Raw genomic sequence first — 13,544 nt, 5'->3', positions numbered from 1 at the left:
AACTTATGCCCCGAAATATCAATCTCACACTTCGGATAGAATTGATTCACAGGAATCTTCTCTTGGTTCGCAATTACCACATTTACTACCTCGCTCATAATCATTTTATCACATTGAAGTTTATCAACAAAAGTTTCTGATATGAAAGATCTCGTTGCTCCCGAATTAATCAATACTTTAGCTTTGACATTATTTAGTAAAAGTGTACCTGCTATCACCTCAGAGTTCTGAACAGCGTCCTTCATTTTCAAATCGAATGTCCTTGCTGTTGCTTGCGGAGTTGTTGTAGGTAGTGGAGGTAATGCCAATACCTCGGCTGACACGCTTGCACTGGTACTTGCCACATTCATTAGAGCTTTGACTGGTCCGGTTATCTTGCATTCCCTAGCTATGTGTCCAGTCTTTCCACACTTGTAACATGTAACTCCTGGCTTCAGCATCTTACACTCATTTTCCAAATGTCCCTTCTGGTTGCACCTATAGCATGTCATGCTCAGCTTATTACACACTCCGGGGTGCCTTCTTCCACAATGCTTGCATTCCGATCTCTAGAATCTGTTTTCTTCAACTTGTCCTTGACTTGTCTGGTTGTTCCCTTTCGATTCTTGTCTTTTGCCCAAATTCCCCTTCTTTTGAAAATTTCCGCCTTTATGGAATCTAAACTTCTTTACATTCTGATCTTGTGAATTTCCGGCTTCAGACTTTTTTCCAAAAAATGGAACCTTTCTCTTCTTATTATCCCTTTCCTTTCTTGACTACATCCCATTATTCTCAATCAGAGCAGCTTTCTGTACTACTCCTACATAAGTATCAAGCTCAAACATAGCCACTCTATCTCTGATCCAATGCTCCAATCCTTATTGAAATCTTTTTGCTTTTTCCTCCTCACTGCTGGTTTACTTTGTCATAAACCTTGACAACTCTGTGAATTTCTTGTCATACTCCAGTACAGTCATGTTCCCTTGCTTTAAATCAAGAAATTTAAGCTCCATCTCATTCCGCATGTACTTAGGGTAATACTTTTCCAGAAATAACTTCTTAAATCTTTCGCAAGAAACTTGTTGAGTTACTTCCATAGCTTTTACTGATTCCCACCTATAGATGACTTCGCCCTTCAAGAAGTAAGTAGCATATGGTGTCTTCTGATCGTCCCCTAACTGTACCAATTCAAAAGCCCTTTCCATTTCCTTAATCCATGTGTTAGCTATTATTGGATCAGTGGTATCATGAAATGCAGGTGGATTCACATTCTGAAAAGCCTTGAAAGTGACAACTTGTCAAGCTGGTACTAGTGGATCAGGTGGTTGGTGTGGTTCACGGTTATCTTGGTTTTCAAACTGTTGTTGAAGAGTTAGTTGTTGTTGAGCTATAGCGTTGGTTTGCTGTTGCAAGGTTTCCAGTAATCGAAGAATATTTGGATCTGTGGTGGATGTGGTTGTTGGGTTCTTCTTTTTGGGTGGCATGATCCTGAAATAAGAGTTAAATCAAAACAGGTATGAATAATGAAATAATTCGGGGGTATCGCATGGCATTATTATTTACATATGAGGTCAAGTTTCAAATTAAACAGATATGGTGATGCATATAAAGGCGTAAAATAACAGTTGAGAGCAAATGGAACGATAGTGCATAATATTGGAAATCTAAAGGTCTCATTACATCAAGATCGGGATAAAGTCTGATTCTAGGAATAACATGCTATTTAAAGGAAACAACTGGGAATTTCTAAGAAGTCTGATAATACTACAACATGGAAGGTAGATAATGGAAAGAACTAAGGCTCCACTCCATCGGAACGGGGCTTGGTATTCTTCTCCTCTCGAAGCATCTTCACAATGCTCTGGAGCTCATCCGCCACCATCTGGATGATATACTGACTGGTACGGTCTCGGTGTGATGGCATTTCCTCAAGCTTAGTATTGACGTACTGAACCAAAGTCTCAAGTCTCGCAGTCATCTGCTCTTTAGGCTTCCCTTCATAGTTTCGGTTGTCCAGATACACGTTCTTTAGTCGATCTATCAGTCGGTCATACTTGCCTTGAAGCATGTCAAACTCGCGCCTCAACTCAGCATACACGGAGAAAGTAATAGTGTCGTCCGTCCCAGTGGATGACGAGGAATGCGCCCTTTGCTGACAAACCAATAAGAGGAGTATTAATAATAAATTTACTTAACCTACTCTCTCGCATATTATCTATAACCTAGACATATATCCTATAACCTATTTGGGTTGTCCAGGGACTCTAAACCGTAGCTCTGATACCAAAACCTATCACACCCCCAACTTAACAAACATAATATATAACCATTACAATATTTAAAAGAAAGTAATTATATCTGAATCCAAGATCTTACAGTTTAGGTTTTGGAACAGCCCAACACTACTAACTATTACAACAAGCTTTAGCATCGTCCTCACACAAAACTATCTCTTATTCTACCTGAGCTCGGACATACGCATCGGCGTTCCAAGTCTTACGTGCTGTCTGCTTGAATCTAACCATAGCTGCTAGCTGTAATATCAGGGTTAAAGCAAGGAGTGAGCCAAATGCTCAGCAAATGCTAAACAATATGATACAAAACATAAATCGAGATATTAAAGAATGACAATGCGAAGATATAACTAATAATAACAAGAGATGAAATTTTGGGTGATGGCATCATTTGCTTGAATCAAAACAATTTCAAAATCATAACTTAATCAAAATCATTTTATGACGCTACAGATTACAGCCGGTGATCAGCCGCAAAGTAATCCCGAACCTCGCTGGGTTCTAAAATATTAATGGGATCCCTAGGCAACTTTTAAGCCTACAATATAAGTGTGGAAGGGACTCGCGTCTCAGTCCAGATCCACTATTTAAAGAAAACATTTATCCCCCTTTGGGACTAAAAATCCACATTTTAATCATTTCAAAATCTGATGCCGATTTATAATAAAATCTCTTAAATAGTAAACATTTTTATCAAGGGATTATAGATCAACTTTGAAACACTGGGAATATGTCACCAAATCTCAGGGCCATGATCCACTAGACTTTACTATATTAGGGTAATTGAAAGGTTTCCATATACAAGAACTTTGACAAGGAGGTTTAGCAAGGCTATTGGATAATATGAAAGAGTAATGCCAAACTAGGCTTAAAGCAATGGTTGAAGACAAGGTATAGGTATTATAACATCAAGAAGATAAGCAGCACTGGTTACAAGTATACTAGAGGTGTTAAGGCATAAAGAAAGTGATCATTAGCTTAAGGTATATCAGGATGTCAAAATTTAGGGTAAGGATAGGGTTATCAAACAATCATGAACAACTTTAAAGAATATCTGGCTTTTAGGTATCAAGGTAAAGTTTCTATTGGGGTTCAAGCATCAGGGTGAGATGTCAATATTTTAGGAATCAATAGCAGGTTAATCAAGAGGATCAATCAAGTATTATAACAAATCTTTATTTTATCAAGGCATTCCAATGACTCTGATATACTAGCATGATACAACTTTTGATCTACTTGCAATATATACTTGGGGGTTCATGGCATTTCTATATAATACGAAGATAGATTTAAGAATCACTTGGTTCAAGTATATCAAGATAACTCAGGATACTCTCATCATATCTATGAACTAATTATCACACATTTGCAGTGCAAACAAAAAACAGGTTGAATCACTTGCCTTGAGAAAGGCTGGACTGGTCTGGCAGATAGGAGCAACTGGAAGCTTTACTCGAAATTTATGGCAAGTTTACCCTCGTCTCGAGATCCTACACAATTAATAATAACCTCATTATAATATACTCTCGCCAACGCAATCTATATGCAACCCGAAATTAAACACAAGTGGCACTTAGGCCTATATGCACGAAATTTATAATCACCTTATAAATACAATAATACACATAGCCACATATAATCACATTTCATATTTTAATACCAAATAATATCACACACACACCATAATGCAACACTAGGCTTGGATGATCCCGACCCATAACTTAAGTGACTTGATCGCTAAACTAGGCAAAGTCTCCAAATTTGGCCTCCTAACTCGATGTGCCTTTACTAAACTATCCAAAACCTATTGACCCTCACTTGGGCCTTTTAATCTACTGGCTTTATACTATCTTGCAACCATAGTGGTCAACCTAGGTCTCACTCATAAGTGCTCTAAAACTATGTGATAACTGAAAGTGCTCACTAAGGAAAATTTCAGAATGACATCTATGGTTTCTTGAGTGCATTAGACACTCTTGCACTACAAGTTTACCTCCAAAACTTTTACAATTGACTCTTCTGACCATAAGGCATCTCCCAAACTCGATGTGGCTCAAGGGCCTAGCTTGGGCCTCCTTGGGTCTAAGCTTTAAGCTTAAAGTGCATGGTTCCCCTGTTTTTCTGGGCAGAAAATGCCCTGACTTGAACTAACTTGTGACACATGGTTCTAATTCAAATCTTGTGAACTATGGCTGGAAAAACTCCTCTGACACTCCCTCTAACTAAGGCTCAATAGGGCCTAATGAGGGCCTACCCATGACATGGTCAAAACTTCCTATTTCTAAGTTGCAACAAAACTGTCCCAATTGGATAGATTTTGTGATTCCAGTCGTGCACCTAACCAAACGACTTACAAACCTCCAACAAACACCTAAAACCTTTTATATACTCCTAGTGCTAGCGTCTGGTGGCTTGGGCCTCAAAGTGCATAACAAATGCTCATTCAAAACTTCCCCATAAACTAGTGCATCAAATCTGGAAAAATGCAAACACTAACTAATCCCCTTCCACCTTGACTCCCGTTTAAAAACCAAGCATCCAACCCTTACCAAAGCAAACCTAGTGCATTAATGTCCTAAAATAGTGCCCCAATAGGAGGGGAGATCATCCATGCCCAAGAACAACAACATGCAACTAAAAATATAACATGCAACTCATGGAAACACTTAACAAGATTTCGGCTAAAGCATAAAATTTAAATGCTTGCAAATTCGACTTGTACCTATTACTCATCCTTAATATTCATGAAATATATCTTCTCTTAACTATTAATAAGAAATTTATCATGGAAATAATCTATTTTAAGCACACATATTTCGAATTTATAGATTTTTAGACATAACAACATGATTTCGAAAAGAGTAGCATGCAAAACATGGTTGATCATCATTTTAATATCTTAAAACTAGCATGCATGGCTAAACATGAATATATAATGAAATTTCAGTAGCATGCAAAGGATTTTAAAGCATGGTTTCTCTATAAAACACTTAGTAACACATATATAAAATATATCTCATAGAGAGCTCTTGAATTCACAAAAATCAAGAGTTTCTCTTTGGAGATCACACAAGAACTACACATGCAACCATGAAACTTCAACTCCTAAGTCACAAAACTCTTTGGAAGTGTATAAAATGAATGTAGGTAGAAGATTTACACTAGGGAAGATGAGGAATGAAATGAAAAATAGAAGGGAGTAGGGGATGGGGGCTTCGGCCGAGAGCAACAAGGGAGGGAGGGGGGGGAGAGAAAAAAATGAGGTGTGTTGGAGTGTGGAGTGAGTGAAAATGACTTCTCCCACTTGGTTTTTGGTTTTATGCTTTTGGGTTGACAAAATAATGAGTGGAAGTGAGAATGTACAAAAATGACCTCTAGCTAAAGTTAGGCCATTTTGCATGCAAGGTTAGTGTGGTAATTTGGTAATCAACAAATGAGTTAGTGGGGTTGGAAAGGTCTTCTTTGCCCTTTGAGAGAATACAAGGGTGATTTGCATGCAAGGGCTTCTATGTAATTTGCTAATTATAACAAATAAAAATTGTAAAGATTTATTCTTATAAAATAAGATACAAGTTGAAAAATTATAAAATTTATACCATAAAATAACTTGGATTTTTAGAAATTTTATAAAATCACTTTTGAAATTTGTGAACAAAATAAATTTTAAAAGAAAATTTCTCCAAGGTTTAGAATATTCCTTAAAAATCAAAAATAAGGGAAATAAATAAACTTTTGCTTTGAAAAATTATATACTACATAAAGCAAATTTATAATGTAGAAATTTTCATTCACATAACGTACAATCATTAAGTATATTTACATTCGGCTCTAATATTATACCAAGTCCACAAATAATATTACACAAAATGCCGGTCGTAACAGACCAAATACAAATCATGTATATATAAGTATATATATGGATTATATAATCATCATATGATTATACAACTCTCATGAATATCATATACTCAAAATCTAAACATACATACATATATATAAACATAACAACATATAAAATATACAAAATTGCATACATAACAGTCATGGAAGATTGTATACATGCTATCATCGTAAAACCAGTAAACATCTAAACAATTTAAACACTTTTCGCAAGTAGCTCTGATGCCATTGATGGGTTTTGAGGCATAAAATGCAACGGAAAACCCTGAATTTTTGAAACCCACCGCAGGATCCATGCGAAAAAAGATATTTAATTTGTAGATCATATATTTTACCTTAAGAAGCTTTACAAATTGGTTGACCAATAGAGATCCAAAGTTTTTTCAATCACCACGCATCCCGCTCTCGCGATCTACGCTTTATCGGTATCTACACGAATGCTTGAACTCAAGAATCGGATGTATAATAGCACAAAATCGTCTCTTCTTACTCTCTCTCTCTCTATCTTCCTCTCTTGGTGGCTAGGGTTTTTTTAAAACTCTTATGTTAAAAATCAGCCACAAGAGATATTATATAGAGAGTAGAAAAATAAATTATAAATCTTAACTAGTTAGAAGTTATTATTAATTCGAAATTCCTATTTGAATAATAATTAAATCACACTTAATTATTTAACAACTAAATTTCATAATTAATATTAGTAAATTTGAATATCATTATTTATCTAATTAATTAAGTCATACTTAATTAATATTATAAATAATTCGAATTACTTTAATTTAATTTAAATCCAATTTAATTTAAATAATCCATCTAGCATTCTTTGTGTGTGACCCTCTAGGTTATTATTACATTAGAAACGAATTTAAAATTATAAACAATGAGCGACATCTAGTAATACATCATTGCTACCCAAGTAGTAATAATTAAATTGGTGATCGATTAAGCCTTTCGTGAATAATGTACAATATAATACAATCCCTTTAACCACATATTATAGCTTAAAGTAGAGGCATGTAATGTGTCATCCTCATCATAGTATAATCCATGTTTCTTGATCAGTGAGTAGACTATCTTATCAAATCCACATTTGAGCGCGGCCACGCATTTCATAGTCTCCCTCACTCCTAAAATTTGGAGGGTTAAATCCTTTCTAGATCATTCATATTTCTCATACGATTTATAATATACCCGAAATATACTTTTATCATCACCCGGTCAAAGGTAACTTTTAATGTAATTAAATTATATTAATTCTCGTATAAATATATAATGATTTCAAGTCTAAGGACCATTAAATCTTTATCACAGTGATAATTACTTATGACACAACAGACATGTAGAATCTCACATTGGGTCTTTCCAGCACCATGTACATTTACATATGCCTGTGTTTTTTTACTTTAGTATCACTATACCTATGATCAATGAGATGTGATCCTCTGTCAACAAACACACCCATCTTAATGCATTATTATTGTCCCTTAATAATAATACTCGACTAGGGACCATTAGGAATATTGATATTATTCTCATAGTCTCATTTCTCAGTCACGTACTTAGAGATATAAAATTCATATCATAATCCAAGAACATTTATTAATATAACATTTATATCAGAGTAAATTAAGACATAATAAATTATTAAAAGAATAATCGATATAACATAAACATTAATAATCCAAATGTCTTAAACTAAAACATTATTGTGTTGTCTCTAGGGCACAAACACTAACACATAGCCCACGTATCTTTGTTGATTTCTTCAATATCCTTGGGTGAATAACCATCTGGATTCTTCACAACAATTCTATCTGTACCAATAGTTCCATCAGCAACAACAATCTCTGTGATCATCTCTATAGGAACATGAGAACCATTGTTAATACCATAAGAAAGCCCTCATCTTGAGATATCAAGTGTAGTCTCATTCTCAGTTTTCAGTGAGCATAATACTCTTTGTCCAACATTGGAATCTTCACATCAATATCCTTTTTACCCATGGTTGTTTGAACAACGTCAAGATCTTTAAACCTTTTGCATGTTGATGGCTTGCTCCGATACCAAGTGTTATTTACTATCAATCAACAATAATGTAATTTATAGAAGGGGGATTGAATACAAATTATAGTTTTTTAAACTTAGACCTTAAGATGTGCAAAAGAGAAATTTGAAAACACAAGATATCGAAATTTCAGGTGGTTTGTTATTGAACTCACCACCTGAATTATATAATGAAGAAATAATCTGTGTATATTATAAGGTAAATCCATAGCTGCTTTAATAGTATTTCTCTCAAAAATAATACTCTCAATTTAGCTATCTAAAATACATGTGATTCCTAACACTAATTCTACTTGGTTTATTATTACCAAGTTACAATTCTACTAGACAAAAAAATATTGCATATCTCTATGTCCAGCTAGATTGCTTCTGCACTCCATCCCGTGACCCTTAACTGAATTGGCTTTCTTGATCTTGAATCTTGAACCTTGAATAATTTTATAATTTGTCATGCATGTAAATAGAATATTTCTTCTTCTTTATATTTCAAGATAATATAAAACTTTTGTTTTGGCTTCCCTTTTCAAACTGAGATCTCCATCAACCCATGTGCTTTGTCAAATAGAATATCCGTGCTATGTTTAGACATTATCAATTGCTATTTGCTGCTCTATCCATTGATAGTGTGTTCCTCTAGCTGTTGATAAGTTGATTGTTGTAGGCATTGATAGACTATAGTTATTGATGGTATTTTTCTCCTTAGACGTTGATGACTCACTTCACTTAGATAAAATCACATGGCATTCCATATTTACAATTAACCATCCTATTCTACATATCCATGGAGTCAACATGACTTCAGAATAAATATTCCAATCATTGACTAGTATTGAGATTTAATTGAAAATGTTACAAAGCTTATTAGTTGATTAGTTATTTCGTCAACAACTATCCAAAAAGATAGTTAGCTGTTGACAACTATAAATACATAGTGAATAATTATGCTATATATTTTATTTATCATCTAAAATACATGTGATTCCTAACATTTTGGCTCCAAATGATCTGGAAGAGTTAATAAGAAATTCATGTTTATCTCTTTTGTCACATAAATCTTACCATGAAGCTTGAGATCATTTATGAGTCTGGTGAATCTTTCAAATACTTCAGGGATGCCTTCATTTTTCTTTGCCATGAAAACTTCATACTGAGAGACAAGAATATGTTTTCTATTCTCTCTCACTTCTTCAGTTCATTCACACAGAAATTAATGTGATCCCACATGAGTTTTGCACTTCTAAGTGCCAAACATGTCTAGATCCATAGTGCCATAGATGATGAGTTGAAGGTACCTATCCAAACCAACTTTTTCTTGCTCAATTATATTACATTGTGATGGATCTTTTGGAACAAACTTTGTTGGTATTGATTTTGTTCCTTGAGTGGAATCAGGAACCTTTGTCTAAAGAATAAATGGACCATACCTCAATATATCCATATACGTAGATTTTGAAGCTTTCAAGAACAACATCATCTTCTTTTTTATATAGCATAGTGATAAGTGGCATTTTATACCACTTAGAACGTCTTAAAATGGCTTAAATTGGTGTCTTGAAATCAAGTATTTTGTGTATTTGATGCATTTTTCTAGTGTTTATGCATTTCAGGGTATTAGTTGCATTTCAGGGGAGGAATCATCAAGAATAAGCCTTGGCATGTGTTCACCATTGCGAGAGGAAAGAAACGGACAGATTACGGGGAAGAAACGGAGCAAAATCAGATTTTTTCCAGTAGAGGTCTGAGCGCCCGCTCAGCATTGCTGAGCGGCCGCGCAGCAAGCTGAGCGCCCGCTCAGCTATGCTGAGCGGCCGCGCAGGGTCGGGGAAAAAAATATATTATTTCAGGACTTCTACTTCTATTTGGTTTCCACTTCTATGTAATCTGAGTTTTATGGGACTATTATATAAGTAGATTTGAGACGTTTTCACAAGTGTGGATTGAAGAAGATTGTGTTTTTACGCAAGGAGCGAAGGAGATAAGGAAGAAGACCGATTTAGCACACCGCAACGAAGAGGAAGCATATTTTCTTATGATTCTTGTTTCGTTGTAACGTTGGATGCTAGTTTTCTTGCTTTGAACTTATTTACTCTTGTGACGTACTCTATTTTAATATAATTAGTTTAGTTATTATTTTCTTGTGTTTGTTTATCATGATTTCATATGAATCCATGATGACGATAAGTGCTATTATGGGCTAATCGTGATCATGGGGTTGCAACGGATTTATTATGGAATTCTTTAGTTAATTGTTTAATACTTTAGTGTGTGATGATTGTATGATATCTAGTATTGGTTGTGCGTATTCGTCTTATGTGCGTCGCGAACATATAAGTTAGGGTGTTAATCTCTTGTGAAGCGACGGTGGATCTTGAGATTTAGAACTTGCCATGCTAGCATAGGTTCATGTATGTTGCGCATGATTAGTGGGTAACTCTAACAGTTTTATTTGCCCTATGTAATCAAAAGGAATAACTTGTGCTTAAATCATTGTGTTGTCAATTTGTAGACATATAGGAACTCAACATAATTGATGACTATTCAACTTCTATCTTAATTGTGGATGCTTGGTAGAATGGTATTAGTACAATGAAAGTTGGCTTTTATCAGTTTTGTGTTATTCGATTAATATCATCACTGTCACATGCTAAAGGTAATAACAATGGCTATTGAAGGAATTAATAATGAAGTTGTGATCTCATGAGTGTTTTATTATTGATAATTTGAAGTGTTAAGTAAATGATTAATTAAGTAGTTAATTATAGTTAATATTTAATCAACAATCTTAAGTGTTAGTGTCTTAACATTGAGAAGTAATCATACATTGGTGAGTGAGTTTAATTAGACAATAATTTAGTCTGAGTCTCTGTGGGAACGAACTAGAAAGTATTCTATATTACTTGCGAACGCGTATACTTGCGTGAATATTAGTGCGTGATTTCGCCCTAACAAGTTTTTGGCGCCGCTGCCGGGGACTCGGCGTATTTGTTTAGTTTATGTTTCTAAATTCCTTATGTCGGGGACTCCGCTGCCTAATCACTGTTTCTTTTGGAGGAGCGGCAACTGAAGACCCCAACATGCACATAAGGAATTTTGTCGAGATCTGCAGCACTTTTAAGTATAATGGCGTGACTGATGAGGCTATCAAGTTGAGGCTTTTTCCATTCTCACTGAGGGACAAGGCTAAAGACTGGTTACATTCTGAACCAGCTGGGTCCATCACTACGTGGCAAGATCTTGCGCAAAAGTTTCTGGTGAAGTTTTATCCGATGGCAAAGACTGCTGCTATGAGGAGTGCTCTTACTCAGTTTGCGCATCAACCTACTGAATCTATGTGCGAGGCTTGGGAACGCTACAAGGAAATGTTGAGAAAATGTCCACATCATGGAATGCTAGATTGGATGGTGATCACTGGTTTCTATAATGGTTTGGGGGCCCAATCTCGGCCCATGCTCGATGCAGCAGCTGGAGGCGCCTTATAGGCTAAAAGCTATACTGAGGCGTATAATCTTATAGAGACGATGGCTGTAAATGAGCATCAAAACCCAACTCAGAGGATGACGTCAGGCAAGGTAGCAGGTATTCTGGAAGTTGATGCAGCCACCGCTATTGCAGCCCAGCTCCAAGCGCTATCAATGAAGGTTGATTCTTTGGCTACATATGGAGTTAATCAAATAGCTATGGTTTGTGAGCTTTGTGCAGGTTCTCATGCTACAGATCAGTGTTCTCTGGTCAACGAATCTGTTCAGTATGTGAATAATTATCAGCGACAACAGCAGCCTGTGCCAGCGACCTATCATCCTAACAACAGAAATCATCCAAATTTCAGCTGGGGGAATAATCAGAATGCTATTCAGCCACCATATCAGCAAGGAGTGAGTAAACAGTTTAACCCACCTGGATTTCAGCAACCACAGCAGTATGCTACAAGGCAATCATATCCTCAACAGGGAAGTACGGCTGCACCTACTAGTGCTGATTTTGAGGAACTTAAGCTGTTATGCAAGAGTCAGGCAGTTTCTATCAAGACCTTGGAAAATCAAATCGGTCAATTAGCCAATGCAGTGCTCAATCGTCAACCTGGCACTCTTCCCAGTGACACGGAAGTACCAGGCAGGAAGGAAGCTAAAGAGCAAGTCAAGGCTATTAACTTAAGGTCTGGAAAAGTTGCTGATGCTGAAAAGGCAAAAGAAGGAGAAGCTGAAATTAGTGATGAAGAATCTAAGCAAAAGGAGAAAGCGGCGGAACCAAGGAAGACTACTATTGAACACACTCTGCCTATGGCTAATACAGGGGAGAAACAGCTCTATCCTCCACCACCTTTTTCTAAAAGATTGCAGCAACAAAAGCTGGATAGACAGTTCGGGAAGTTTCTGGAGGTGTTCAAGAAACTTCACATCAATATACCTTTCGCTGAGGCTCTGGAGCAAATGCCTAGTTATGCGAAGTTTATGAAGACTATTCTTTCAAGGAAGGTGAAACTGGATGACCTTGAAACCGTTGCTCTCACGGAAGAATGCAGCGCTGTTCTGCAGCAAAAGTTACCACCAAAACTGAAAGATCCAGGAAGCTTCACCATTCCTTGCACCATTGGCAATCTGACTTTTGACAAGTGCCTTTGTGATTTGGGAGCAAGCATTAATCTGATGCCGTTGTCGATCTTTAAAAAGTTGGATCTGCCTGATCCAAAACCCACATACATGTCTCTACAATTGGCTGATTGTTCCATTACTTACCCAAGGGGCATAGTGGAGGATGTGCTCGTCAAGATGGATAAGCTCTTGTTTCCTGCAGATTTTGTTATTCTGGATTTTGAGGAAGATAAGAAGATTCCCATAATCTTGGGAAGACCTTTCTTGCCTACTGGCCGTACCTTGATAGATGTGCAAAAAGGTGAACTTACTATGCGGGTACAAGAGCAGGATGTGACCTTCAACGTATTCAAGGCAATGAAATTCCCTACAGAAGATGAGGAGTGCTTAAAAGTAGATGTGATTAATTTTGCGATTACTTCGGAACTCGATCGCATGTTAATGTCTGATGCATTGGAAAAGGCCTTAGTGGGGGATTTTGACAGTGATGATGAAGATGGTAATGAGCAATTACAATATCTGAACGCTTCTCCCTGGAAGCGAAAGCTGGACATGCCGTTTGAATCTCTTGGTACTTCTGACCTTAAGAATGCTGAAGGAAAGCTCAAACCATCAATAGAGGAAGCACCTACCTTGGAGCTCAAGCCATTACCTGAACACTTGAGGTATGCTTTTTTAGGTGATTCATCTACGTTACCTGTTATTATTTCATCTGACC

The 13,544-nt window shown here is 36.3% G+C and overlaps 1 non-coding gene across 1 annotated transcript; it reads right to left on the bottom strand.

Annotated features, from left to right (window-relative positions):
* Positions 1 to 11,518: 11,518 nt before the first annotated feature.
* Positions 11,519 to 11,625, bottom strand: LOC141687931 (small nucleolar RNA R71). Its single transcript, XR_012561408.1, has one exon. It is a non-coding gene; the product is annotated as a small nucleolar RNA R71 (small nucleolar RNA).
* Between the last annotated feature and the right edge of the window lie 1,919 nt (positions 11,626 to 13,544).

This window comes from Apium graveolens, chromosome 9, assembly GCF_009905375.1.
Source record: "Apium graveolens cultivar Ventura chromosome 9, ASM990537v1, whole genome shotgun sequence".
NCBI lineage: Eukaryota > Viridiplantae > Streptophyta > Magnoliopsida > Apiales > Apiaceae > Apium > Apium graveolens.
The sequence above is the reverse complement of the archived record's forward strand: the minus strand, read 5'-3'. Positions and strand labels throughout refer to the sequence as shown.